This window comes from Triticum aestivum, chromosome 5A (genome assembly GCF_018294505.1).
Source record: "Triticum aestivum cultivar Chinese Spring chromosome 5A, IWGSC CS RefSeq v2.1, whole genome shotgun sequence".
In the NCBI taxonomy this organism is placed as follows: Eukaryota; Viridiplantae; Streptophyta; class Magnoliopsida; order Poales; family Poaceae; genus Triticum; species Triticum aestivum.
In genome coordinates, this window is record NC_057806.1 from 535283729 (window position 1) to 535295329 (window position 11601).

General features: G+C 42.6%; 1 pseudogene; it reads left to right on the forward strand.

The window, feature by feature from the left end:
- Window positions 1-325: 325 nt before the first annotated feature.
- Window positions 326-10652, forward strand: LOC123101495 (wax ester synthase/diacylglycerol acyltransferase 11-like; annotated as a pseudogene).
- The last annotated feature ends 949 nt before the right edge of the window (window positions 10653-11601 follow it).

Below are 11601 nucleotides of genomic sequence, written 5' to 3' on the forward strand. Positions count from 1 at the left end.
AAGCGCAAAAGGAAGTTTTGCGGAGTCCAGGGGCCAGACGCCAGGGTCCCTGGCATCTGGTTCCAGACGCCGGGAACCCTGGCGTCTGGTCCTGGAGTCCGAGAAGGAATCTTGCCTTTCGGGTGAAACCGACTTTGTGGAGGCTTTTACTCCAAGTTTACACCCCAAGGCTCAACATATAAATAGAGGGGTAGGGCTAGCACCCAAAAGAGATCAAGAAACACCAAGCCGTGTGCCGGCTACCCCGTCCCCTCTAGTTTATCCTCCGTCATAGTTTTCATAGTGCTTAGGTGAAGCCCTGCGGAGATTGTTCTTCACCAACACCTTCGCCACGCCGTCATGCTACCGGAGCTCATATACTACTTCGCCCATCTTGCTGGATCAAGAAGGCGAGGACATCATCGAGCTGAACGTGTGCAGAACTCGGAGGTGCCGTGCATTCGGTACTTGGATCGGTCGGATCGTGAAGACGTACGACTACATCAACCGCGTTGAGAAACGCTTCCGCTTACGGTGTACGAGGGTATGTAGACAACACTCTCCCCTCTCGTTGCTATGCATCACCATGATCCTGTTTGTGCGTAGGAAAATTTTCAAATTACTACGTTCCCCAACATCCCGAGGCATCCGTTCTGGTAAGTAGTTTAGTTTAGGGTTATTAGTCCTCGCAGATGCGGTGTTCGGACAGATGACGGTGTTTATTCTTCGAGTTTGTCTTCTGGGCTTCGACCCCCCTCGAGTTCGTCCGTTTGGACGTAATCGACGGAGCTTGGGCATAGATTCCTGCCGTTTCCTTGGGCGATGAGGTTAGGGCTTCTCGTCATGCATCGAGATTTGGTGTGAGGTGCTTCAAATCTACGCAAGAGTTGAATGACAAAAACTACGACTCTAGGGCGTTGGTCCTTAAGGCCACGTGCATGAAGACTTTCCGTCTATCATCAATAAGGTCAAGCCGGCTCCGGTAGTGGAGCGGTGACAGCGATGCGTCGACTTCTCGTTCTGACGGTAGTAGTGGTCGTTCGATGATCTTCGAATCTCGATTTAATTTTTGTTATGTTTGAGAGGATTTGTACTTTCCATGAACTTCTATAATAGATTCAATCCTTTTCGTAGAAAAAAATAAAATAACAAGCGGTACACATTACTTTTACGAAGAAACTAATTACATTAGCTCTCAACCAGACGCCCGTGCGTTGAGGATACAGACTCCTACACCGATGCTACTTCTTAAAAAAACACAAATGATAAGTGTCGCACGAAGCAATCCGGTCCAGAGGTTTTTACAACTAAAGTTGTTATTCAAAAAGAAAAAACAAACCTAAAAAAACTGAAACTTGACATCTAAAAGGAAATAGCCATGCTTAGAGTTTCCATCCTCACGTTACTAAAATTCCCATAAAAAGTATTCGGAGTTGTCATGTGTCCATGTGGGTTCTTAAAAAGGTTTACCGCCTAAGTGTCCAAATAAGCACTTTTGCAGTATAGATACTTCATGGGCAAATGGTTAGGGCATGTACAGTGGATCATAAAAGTCTTATTTTAAGTCTGACATATAGTTTAGAGATGACAATAAAGTTATGTCTACAATGTATTATCTTTTAGTCTTATCTTTAATAATTAGTTATTTCTAAAAATATGGTGAGACAATTGTGCTAAAAGATCATCTTTTAAATAAGAGAAGACAAACATTTTTTTATAATTTCTTTCTCCTCCATCTCAACATATACCCATGTAGCACTTTTAAAATAGTATCATTCTACATTCATACAAGGACTGAAGTTGTAGTCTACTCGCTACCCCGCAGAAAGAAAAACTTACTCACCAACTGTCTCAACTGTCCTGATCGTGTTGCCTGACCAAGAAAGACTACCACGCCGGCCGTTCAAAATTTTTTTTGCAGCACCAAAATAGTCGTTTTGCGCACAGAAGCGACGAAGAGGTTTGTTAGATGCACAAAAACATAGCACCCAATCTGGCAGTCCCACCTGCAACAACCTACATTTTGCAGCACGCGCGAGCGGGCGCACCAAATACGCAGCGCGCAATCCCGTTTCCCCCCAGCGCGCTGAACCTTGTTTACCACGTGCGGGATTTTAACGCGGTTGCTGAAGCGCTAGTTTCAGTCATGCGCGCTATGTAGCCGTTTTTTTCAGCGCGTGGGTTGAAGATGCTCTTACAAGGACTGAGGTTATAGTTTACTCACTAACCCACAGAAAGGAAAATTTACTCACTAACTGTCTCAACTGTCCTGATCGTGTTGCCTGACCAAGAAAGACTACCACGCCGGCCCATTAAAACACACTTCCCTTTCCTCTAAACAAAACGTACTCCTACTTCCCTTCTTATTTTTTTAAAGAGAGAAAAAACGGCTTTATTGATCACTTAAGAAAGTTATAAAGAGTTTTTGGATACAATCCGAAGCAAGATGAAAACCCACAAGGCTAGACAAATTCTTATAAGATTCAGCTAAATGAGCCGTCATATTAGCTTGCCGATGGGCATGCTTATACACCACAAAAGCTTTGAGAATCAAAGTTGATGTCTTCAACAACATCACTGCGCTTTCCTAACCAGCAGTGTGCTTCCGCAACATATACCATCTCGTACTCCTACTTCCCTTCTTCTGTCTCAATCGGAAGTTAATGATCCTTTACTTTTATTAAGTTCTCGTACTGGTCTACGCTTTCCCAACCACCAGTGCGCTTTCGCAACATATACGATCCCGTACTCCTTTTTGCGAGGGGTAATGTGTCCCCCGCAAAAAGAAAATACAAGCTAGCCAGAAAGGTCAGCTAAAAAGAGGACAATCGGTCATGGCATTCGTGGATGTCTTGATCATTTTTGTTTGGTTTTTGTGTTGTCGTGTTGCTCAGCTGTGGAGACGATGGCGTACCGAAATAAATACCTCTGGTCCTATCGTTGTCATGGTAACGATGGTTCTGGTGCCAACTGCGTGTCGATCCTTTGAGTTGCGGGGGAGAGCCATCAACCACGATGCTTGCGCCTTGGTTAGCTGTGACGACAGTCTCATTAGTAGAGATTCTGCGATGGCATTTTCAGAGTGAACATTGTGTTACAGTCTCCTCGTCTAGCAATCATATTTTTTCTTAAATTCACTGTTTATGTTTTATATTTTTCACGAATACGCAAAGTTTGTGTATCTTTCATTGCTAGAAGGTAGAGAACCACAAAACCACATTTAAAAGAAAACAATAGCGGACATAAAAACAGAAATTTTAGACTTTTTGGCCAAAAGAGGCTCCAACACCAGACCTAAAACAACATGGATACCAAAAGAAATTTGGTAGCCACCTAAATTATGCTATCCAGGACTAGGATATAGGTCCTCCCTACCACGTTACCAAAACCAAAAACGCAGCCACGGGAATGCAACCGCTGCCCATTTGAACGTTATCACTACCCCACCTGCATCCATCCCAGCCGATTCCAACAGTCGTTGCCTCCACTCTCACGGTCGCCCTGGGGCCCATTACCAACCCGTCGTCGCCCGATTCCATCTGTCGCACCCACCGCCGACCTTGCCCGCCACCCCCCGATTCATGCCGCCCTCAAAATCGGCACCAAGGACCCCGCCCCCGACCTCATTGCCTAGCCACGCCACCCCATATGTCCTTGCTACACCGACGACTGCGCCATGCCTCCTCTGACCTCTTTCTCACCATAGGAGATGTCACAACCGCCCAAGCACCCCCTAGGTACCGCAGTGTTGGGCTCTGGCTGAGGGGCAAGTAGGCGACAGAGATCCACAACCCATACACGGGCAAGCGTGTGTTGCTTGGCAAGTTCGCCACACATGAGGAGGTGGCGCGTGCCTATGATGCCACAACACTCCATTTCTTTGGAAGTCAGGCGAGGCTAAACTTCCCGCCGACTCCCCCCACCACGACATTTCTTACGCTCCCTTTAGGGTCGTCTCCTGGGCCGAGGAGGAGGACCACAACAAGGCCAAGGTGCATTCCGCGGCTGAGCGGGGCAATGCCACCTTGGTGGCCAAGCTCGTCAAGGAGAACCCACAGCTCCTCACGCAGAACAACACGTTCTTTGAGTCACTAGAGGACGCATGCAAGATCGAGTGGGAGTGTGAGCAAATCGCCAACCCCAACACCGAGTTATTCCACGAGTTCGATATCGAGCTCTTCGACGAGGAGGAGAAGGTGGAGTCACCTACAACCAATGACCAGGGGGCGAGGGGATTAATGAACATTTCCTCCAATTACCTCGCCGTGATGGTGAGTATTAGGGCTAGTTTTTAGCACAATATAGCTAGTTTTATTGCAATGTGGTGGTACATATGTTTATTTTTTTTGAAATAAACCGCTAACTTCATTAATTAGAAATAACAGTTACATCGTCAATAAGAAAAGTTACAATTTCATTCAAGGGCTCCTCAAAACTGTCCCTTGTCGCAGAAAATTTCGCTAACCTAGCAAGTTCACGAGCCAGCTTATTTGCTTCCCTATTACAATGTTCACACCTAGCAAGAGGAAAATCACAAGCCAAAAAATAGCAATCATCGAAGACTGCTGTCGCCGCTCCCGCCGATTGTCCTCCATTCCTCATTGTGTTGATGACTTCCATATTATCGGAGTTAATAACAAGACGATTGCATCCCACCCTCTGTGCAAGAAGTAATCCAAACCTTAGGGCCAACACTTCTGCTGTCAAAACATCCGCACAACCAATCAATTTTCCAGTTTCTGCCAACAATGAATTTTCATTGTCATCTCTGAGAACAGTCCCAGCCGTGCCTCTAAGCAGATCGTGATCAAAAGAAGCATCGACATTCAATTTAACAAATCCCATAGAAGGTCTGCTCCATCCACCTGTTTTACTAGATGCATTATGGGAGTGGGCATTAACATAGTTAGTTGTTATGGCATGAATCCCCATGGAAGTTTGGCACACATTTTGAAACTTTCCTTCATGAATCAGCTTACATCTATCTCATCATAGATACCAAGCTGTTATAGTGATCAGTTCACGTACATTCTGGTTGCCAAAATAGATAGTTCTTGATCTGGCATAAGAAGTCAAAATTCAAGTATTGCCTCTCCCACACAATCAATAGCACATGCCTTTTTAATCACCCTGTACATCCCCAATTTACTCCAAACCTCTTTTGCTTTTGACAAAGGAAAAATACATATTTCGTATCTTCTGGTCCATTCGAGGGGCAGATGGGCTAGATCTTCATGTGTCTATTGGCAAGCGTAACACGGCACGGGAGGGTTCCATGCAAAGTACGCCAAATGAATTTTTTTACCTTGTCGGGCATGATAATTTCCAAATCTTGCACCAAATAGGATTGACATTGATTCTACCCATACCATTTGTATATCACACTTTCCTTTCATGTTGTTGGTTCCATTCCTCCAAGTAAGCAGATCGAACAATGAAAAACCATTTTTTGTGTAGCTCCATGCAATGAAATCTGACATATTATGCATAGGGAGAGGGAATCGCGAGAACTCTTTGAGCATCAATTGGCCATAGAGTTCGTCGCACCAAGTCTTCGTCCCAACAATTCGTGACTGGATTAATAAGATCAGATACCTTTGATAGAAGGTGCCCTCTTCTAGGAGTGATAATTTTTCCTATTTGCGTCGTGTGGGATCCATGCATCTCTCCAAATATCTATACTTTGCCATTTCCAACTCGCCAGATATAGCCATTTCTCAGAGAATTTACACCCGCCATAATACTTTGCCAAGTAAAAGACGAACCCTTTTTTAAACTTGCACTCATCAAATCACCATCAGGAAAATACTTAGCTCTCAAAATAGTGGCACATAACGAGTCAGGTTTATCAATAAGACGCCATGCTTGTTTGGCTAACAAAGCCAAGTTGAAACAGTGGATATCTCGAAAGCCCATACCTCCCTAGTTTTTTGGGACACACATCTTCCACCATGTCATCCAATGCATCCTCTTTTGATTGCCCTCGTCATCCTACCAGAATTGCGACATCACATCAATAATTCCTTTGCAATTTTTTTAGGAATTTTAAAAAAGGACATGGCATAGGTTGGGATAGCTCGTATAACAGATTTGAGCAAAATTTGCTTTCCTCCAGCGGATAATAATTTTTCTTTCCATCCACTAATTCTCATTATAATTCTATTAATCAAGAATTGAAAACAATCACTCTTGTCCATACCCTCATTTCCAGGCAAACCCATATGTTTAATTTATTATCGTACTGATGTTTAATGTATATTTTATGTTTATTGCGCAACTTGCCATAGATGTGTTACCTTCATATTTCATTTACTTTTGAAATTTTAGGTATCCAGTATTTAGGTCTGTTGTAAAAGCCCTGTTCAAGTTCGTCCTATTAACAAGTTAACTTGCCGATTAATCCCAACTTACAAGGTCATCGAGTTGCCAATAAAAAGATAAATCGACTGATTAATTGGTTAAATTATCGATTAACTTGCCAATTAGCCTATTAATTTCCCTACTCGCCAGCCAACCGAGCAGCTACCAGTTAACGATTTCCTCAACAATGTGTAAAAATAGAAATATTTTTTGCTACCCAAATATTCCCTCTCGGGAAAATTTCAGGTGCTCCCATCCTTGTGGTGCTCCCCATGCTCCAACTTCAAAACATCAATTTTAAATGTTTCAAAATTTTCAGAAAAAAATCTGAATGCTCACAAGGAATGTGACTACAACCCCTAAAAATTTCAGGTCCAAATTCGAAATGTCCATTGAGAAACAAAAACGACAAATTCAGCTGTGAATAGTGTCAAATGTTGCTTTTGTCTTTTTTTTGTGAACATGCTTTTGTCTTTTTATGACACTATTCATGCTAGATTTCACATTTTCGTTTCTCAATTTCCTTTAGAGTTTAGATCTGAAATTTCTAGGACTTGTAGTTACATTTATTGTCAACATTCATAAAAAAAATTCAGAATTTTTTGAAACATTTAAAATTGATTTTTTTTAAGTTGAAGTATGAGGAGCACCCCAAGGATGAGAGTACCTGATATTTCCCCATTCCCTCTCCTCTATCTAAAGTGGATTCAGGTAGCCAAATTTTAGGTGTGTGCTATTGAAGATGCTCTTAGTACTATACTAGTATACGACTTCTAGGCTTTGAAAACGAAAAGCTAGGGTGGTCATTAATTGACCCCTTGTGTTTTCATTAACATATCCTCGTCCTATATATTTACACCTGGAGAGCAGATCGAGCTGATCACTCCATAGATTCAGCGATCGATTCTCTATGGACGCTAGCAGTTGTAGCCCCAGTGGAGCCGCTCTACCAACAACCCGGCTACTCCCGATACGCACGCAACGATCAGCAGTGGCCGAATGGACGACGACGGACTATTCCGCGACCGCGGCGGCAGCGGAGGAGGAGCCCTTGAGCCCCACTGCAAGGCTCATGGAAACCATACACATCATCGTCACCGTCGGCCTTGGCTGCCCCGTAAACCTCCCCGTCTTCAGCGCCAGCATCGCCGCCCAGCTTGCCCGCTACCCACGCTTCCGTAGCATCCAAGTATATACCTACTCTTACCATCAAAGATATACACTACTAGCTTAGTTTGTTTAACTCGTGAGCGCGCGCGTAAATGCTTGGCAGGTGACAGACGGCTCAAAAGGCCCACGGTGGGTGCGGACGGCGGTGAACGTGGACGACCACATGATCGTCCCGACGCTGCACCCCGTCGCCGTGGAGGCCGACCCGGACCGGGCCTTGGAGGACTACGTGGCCTCGCTGTACACTCTCCCCATGGACCGCTCCCGTCCACTCTGGGAGTTCCACTTCCTAGACTTCCCAACATCCGAGGCGGCCTCCACCGCGGTGATCCGCCTGCACCACTCTCTCGGTGACGGGATGTCGCTGATCACGCTGCTCCTGGCGTCCGCCCGGAGCGTCGCCGACCCAACACGCCTGCCGGCCATGCCGGAGCAGCCGGCGCGCACTGGCGCCATCTACGTGCCACGGCGCCGGCAGCCCCCGGCCGCAGGTGTCCTGGCAGCGTTCGTCACATGGATCTGGTCGTATCTTGTGCTCGTATGGAACACCATGGTAGACTTTGCCATCTTTGCTGTGACCATTGTGTTCCGTAGAGACCTGCACACGCTCTTCAAACGTGTGGACGGCGACGTCACGTCCAACCGCAGCAGGCGCTTTGTGCACCGGAGTATTAGCTTGGACGATGTCAAGCTCATCAAGAATGTCATGAACTGCGTAAGTAACCAGCTATCGATTAGAATCCTAATGTGTGATACTACCTAAGTCCCAAAATAATTAAAATTGTTGATTTGTCCAAAATCAAAGTCTAAGTTTGACCAAGTCTATAAAAAAAATATTAACATGTAGAACATGAAATTAGCAAGTCTCGTGGGATTCTTTATGAAATATCTGTTTATATAATTTGTATTTGATGCTGTAGATCTTAGCACATTTTTTATAGAGTTGGTCAAAGTAAGCAAGTTGACTTAGAATAAACCTAGAATTTCAATTGTTTTGAAACGGGGGGAGTATTATTCTTGCATACACTCCATCTGAAAATTTTAAATTCTGTTTATGCATTTTTTCCTCTTCTGTTTCCGGAGACTGTCAATGATGTGCTAGTCGGGGCGACTTCGGCAGCTCTGTCACGATATTACTTTCGCAAGTCTGGTAAGTGGTGTAGGTCTGGCCACAGGGGGCGTATAGTTTCTCCCGCAGGTCGATCTGTTGTATTTACCACATATACATTAATTTACGTAACTCGTCTTCAATTTATGTTAGGTTCCTCTAAGGCCAACAAACTATGTTTGCGGTCTGTTCTCCCTGTCAATACAAGACCAACCACTAGCCTACAAGTAAGTTTTTTAAATGAAAATATATACAATCTAAATGCAGGAATAATTAATGTACATATTTCTGCACCAAATGTTTACTCATTTCTTATCTTTTATATCTAAATTGCTAACCCTCACTAATATATTGCAAAATATTCCACAAGTGAAATTAACACTCTAGACATCGGAAATAATCGCCAACGTTCAAGTTTGGTCATTAGTTTTCGTACGAATATGTCAGTAAAAGAATAAAATCATGGTATTTATGAAATTATGTTTCTTAATAAACTAATTTTTTTATATATGTTCACCTAACTAACCTAAATAATTACAGTGCATATTACTAGTTACTATTAGAGTAGCTAGTTTGATTCCACGCTTTCTGAAGGGCAATTTGTTTCCAAATGGAGGTTTTAAGTCAATGGATTACTGATTTGTAGCATATCATTATTTTCATCTAACGTTTCCTTACAACTATGTACAGACCTATGTTGATATGATAGAATCCGGTAAGAGTAACGATGTGGCATGGGGAAATCAACTAGGCTACATCCTCCTTCCATTTCATTTAGCGATGCACAGTGATCCACTTGCATATGTTCGCAAGGCAAAGAAGATCATCGATAGGAAAAAGAGCTCACTTGAAGTTATCTTCACGTGTAAGATGAATGCATTTTTTGTCAAAATGTTTGGCATGAAGGTATATATGCTGCCTGTTTGTACTTATATGTTTTATTTTCTAAAATTAAAGTACACAAACTAAGCAACTACTTGTTTAACAACATAACATTGCTCTTATCTAGTTAGTGTCCATGTTTTTCAACTTGATAAGCAGGTGGCCTCTTTTATCTATCAACGCATGTTCGCCAATACAACTTTTTTGTTCTCAAACATGGTTGGACCAACTGAACAAATAGAGTTCTACGGGCACCCAATTGTCTTCATTGCACCTTGTAGTTATGGAGGTCCACATGTAAGTCATCCACGATCTTAAATCAAAACCTTCAATCATAAGCAACATTTGTCCTTTTGTCAACGCAAATCGTCTACCACAATCCACAACGCAAGGAAATTTTCATCACACATTGCTTTCACAAAGAAAACCACTTTACCTTGTATAAATTATCAAAAATTCTCAGGTAAGTTACTTTGGTTTTGTAGAAGATAAAAATGAGAATAGGAACCCAAAATATCAACGACTGAAAGCCTAAATTTCCACTTTGTTGATGTATAGTTACATCTGAAATGATATTGTGCCTAGGAGGAACTACAATATACAATTTAAAGAGCACTCAAACAAGGTGAGGTGTACTCTAACACCAATCACTAGTGGAGTTTTTACAATAATGAGGATTGGTATGAGTATGTGGGTAGTTGAATTTCCTCTCGTTTTAGTGTGAACTTGAATCCATGACTCAAAATGGGATGCAATGTCAGATACATCTCTCTGTATAGTTGATCACTAGATGGCTCCCCAATTAAAGAGATGACTTACCTTGGGTGGGCATACACCCTACCAACCAAAGTAAGATCAACTCCTTGGAACAATATAAGTACTAAAACTTAATTACATGCAATAAATGAGAATGGAAGTAAACCTACTTAAACCATTCAGACACCCTATTATTTTTGTTAAATCAAGAAGATTTATTTTACAGGCCTTAGTTGTGCAGTACCAGAGTTACGATAACACTATTAAGGTAATTCTGTCAGTCGACGATGAAGTGATTCCAGATTATGCTCAACTTTTGGATGACTTCACTGAGTCCTTCGGGCGCATTAAGGATGCGTCTTCAAGGCTTTCAGCATCCATCATCAAGAAAGAGTAATCAAGAAGCAACTGCATCGGTGTGAGATACTTTCGAAAACTGTGTAATGCTAGCGGTATACTCCTATATATTATGTGTGTGCATCACAAGTCACAACATGGTAATATAAACCGAGAAACTCGACCAAAATAAGGTTACAAGTAAAATGTATTCATTATTATTGTTGGAGAATGATGTATCAGAAGGAATAATATAAACTATAACATTTATGCCAGGATTGGGCATAATCCATTATACTCCTGTGCCATTACACTTATGCCTATATGGCTTTATTTCGTCCATGAACTCTTGCAATTAATACCCCTCTGTTCCAAAATAAGTGTCGTTGATTTAGTACAACTTTGTAGGGAGTACGTCACTTCGTGTCTCTTTGGTTAATAAAGTTTAAAAAACAATCCCAAGGGCATAAATGCATAATACATATAGTGCTTATTATCCGCCAAGGAACATAAAACGTGTGGATTTTTGAAGATCGAATGTGTCATGTTTTTCTCCTAGAGATTTAGACTATTATAAGTGGAAGAGTAGGGCAAGCTTTGGATGAATTGTTGTATTATTGGGCAAACTTATTAACCATCTCTTTTTTCTCTTTTTTTCTCAACAAATATTTCATTACCCTATAAAAATCACCACTTTTGCGAAACCTAATCAAAGTTACTTGCACATATATTGTTGATCACATGGCCGATTAAAGTTGGACCACTCCAAATTACCTTCTTAACCAACCATTCTCCCTCATTAATTCCATGCTTAACCCTCCCCCACCCCCACCCCGGGCTAAAAAAAACACCCAGAAACTTTGCTGTGGCGTTGCTCCACTCCCCACTACCAGTTGGTGTGCTATTCACTGATAAGCCTATGCACTCCAACATTGGCCTCGATCCCCTCCCCTCTACCGCTCTTCTCCATACCCGGTCAGTCCAAAGATGAACCCCGTTGGTTGTCACTC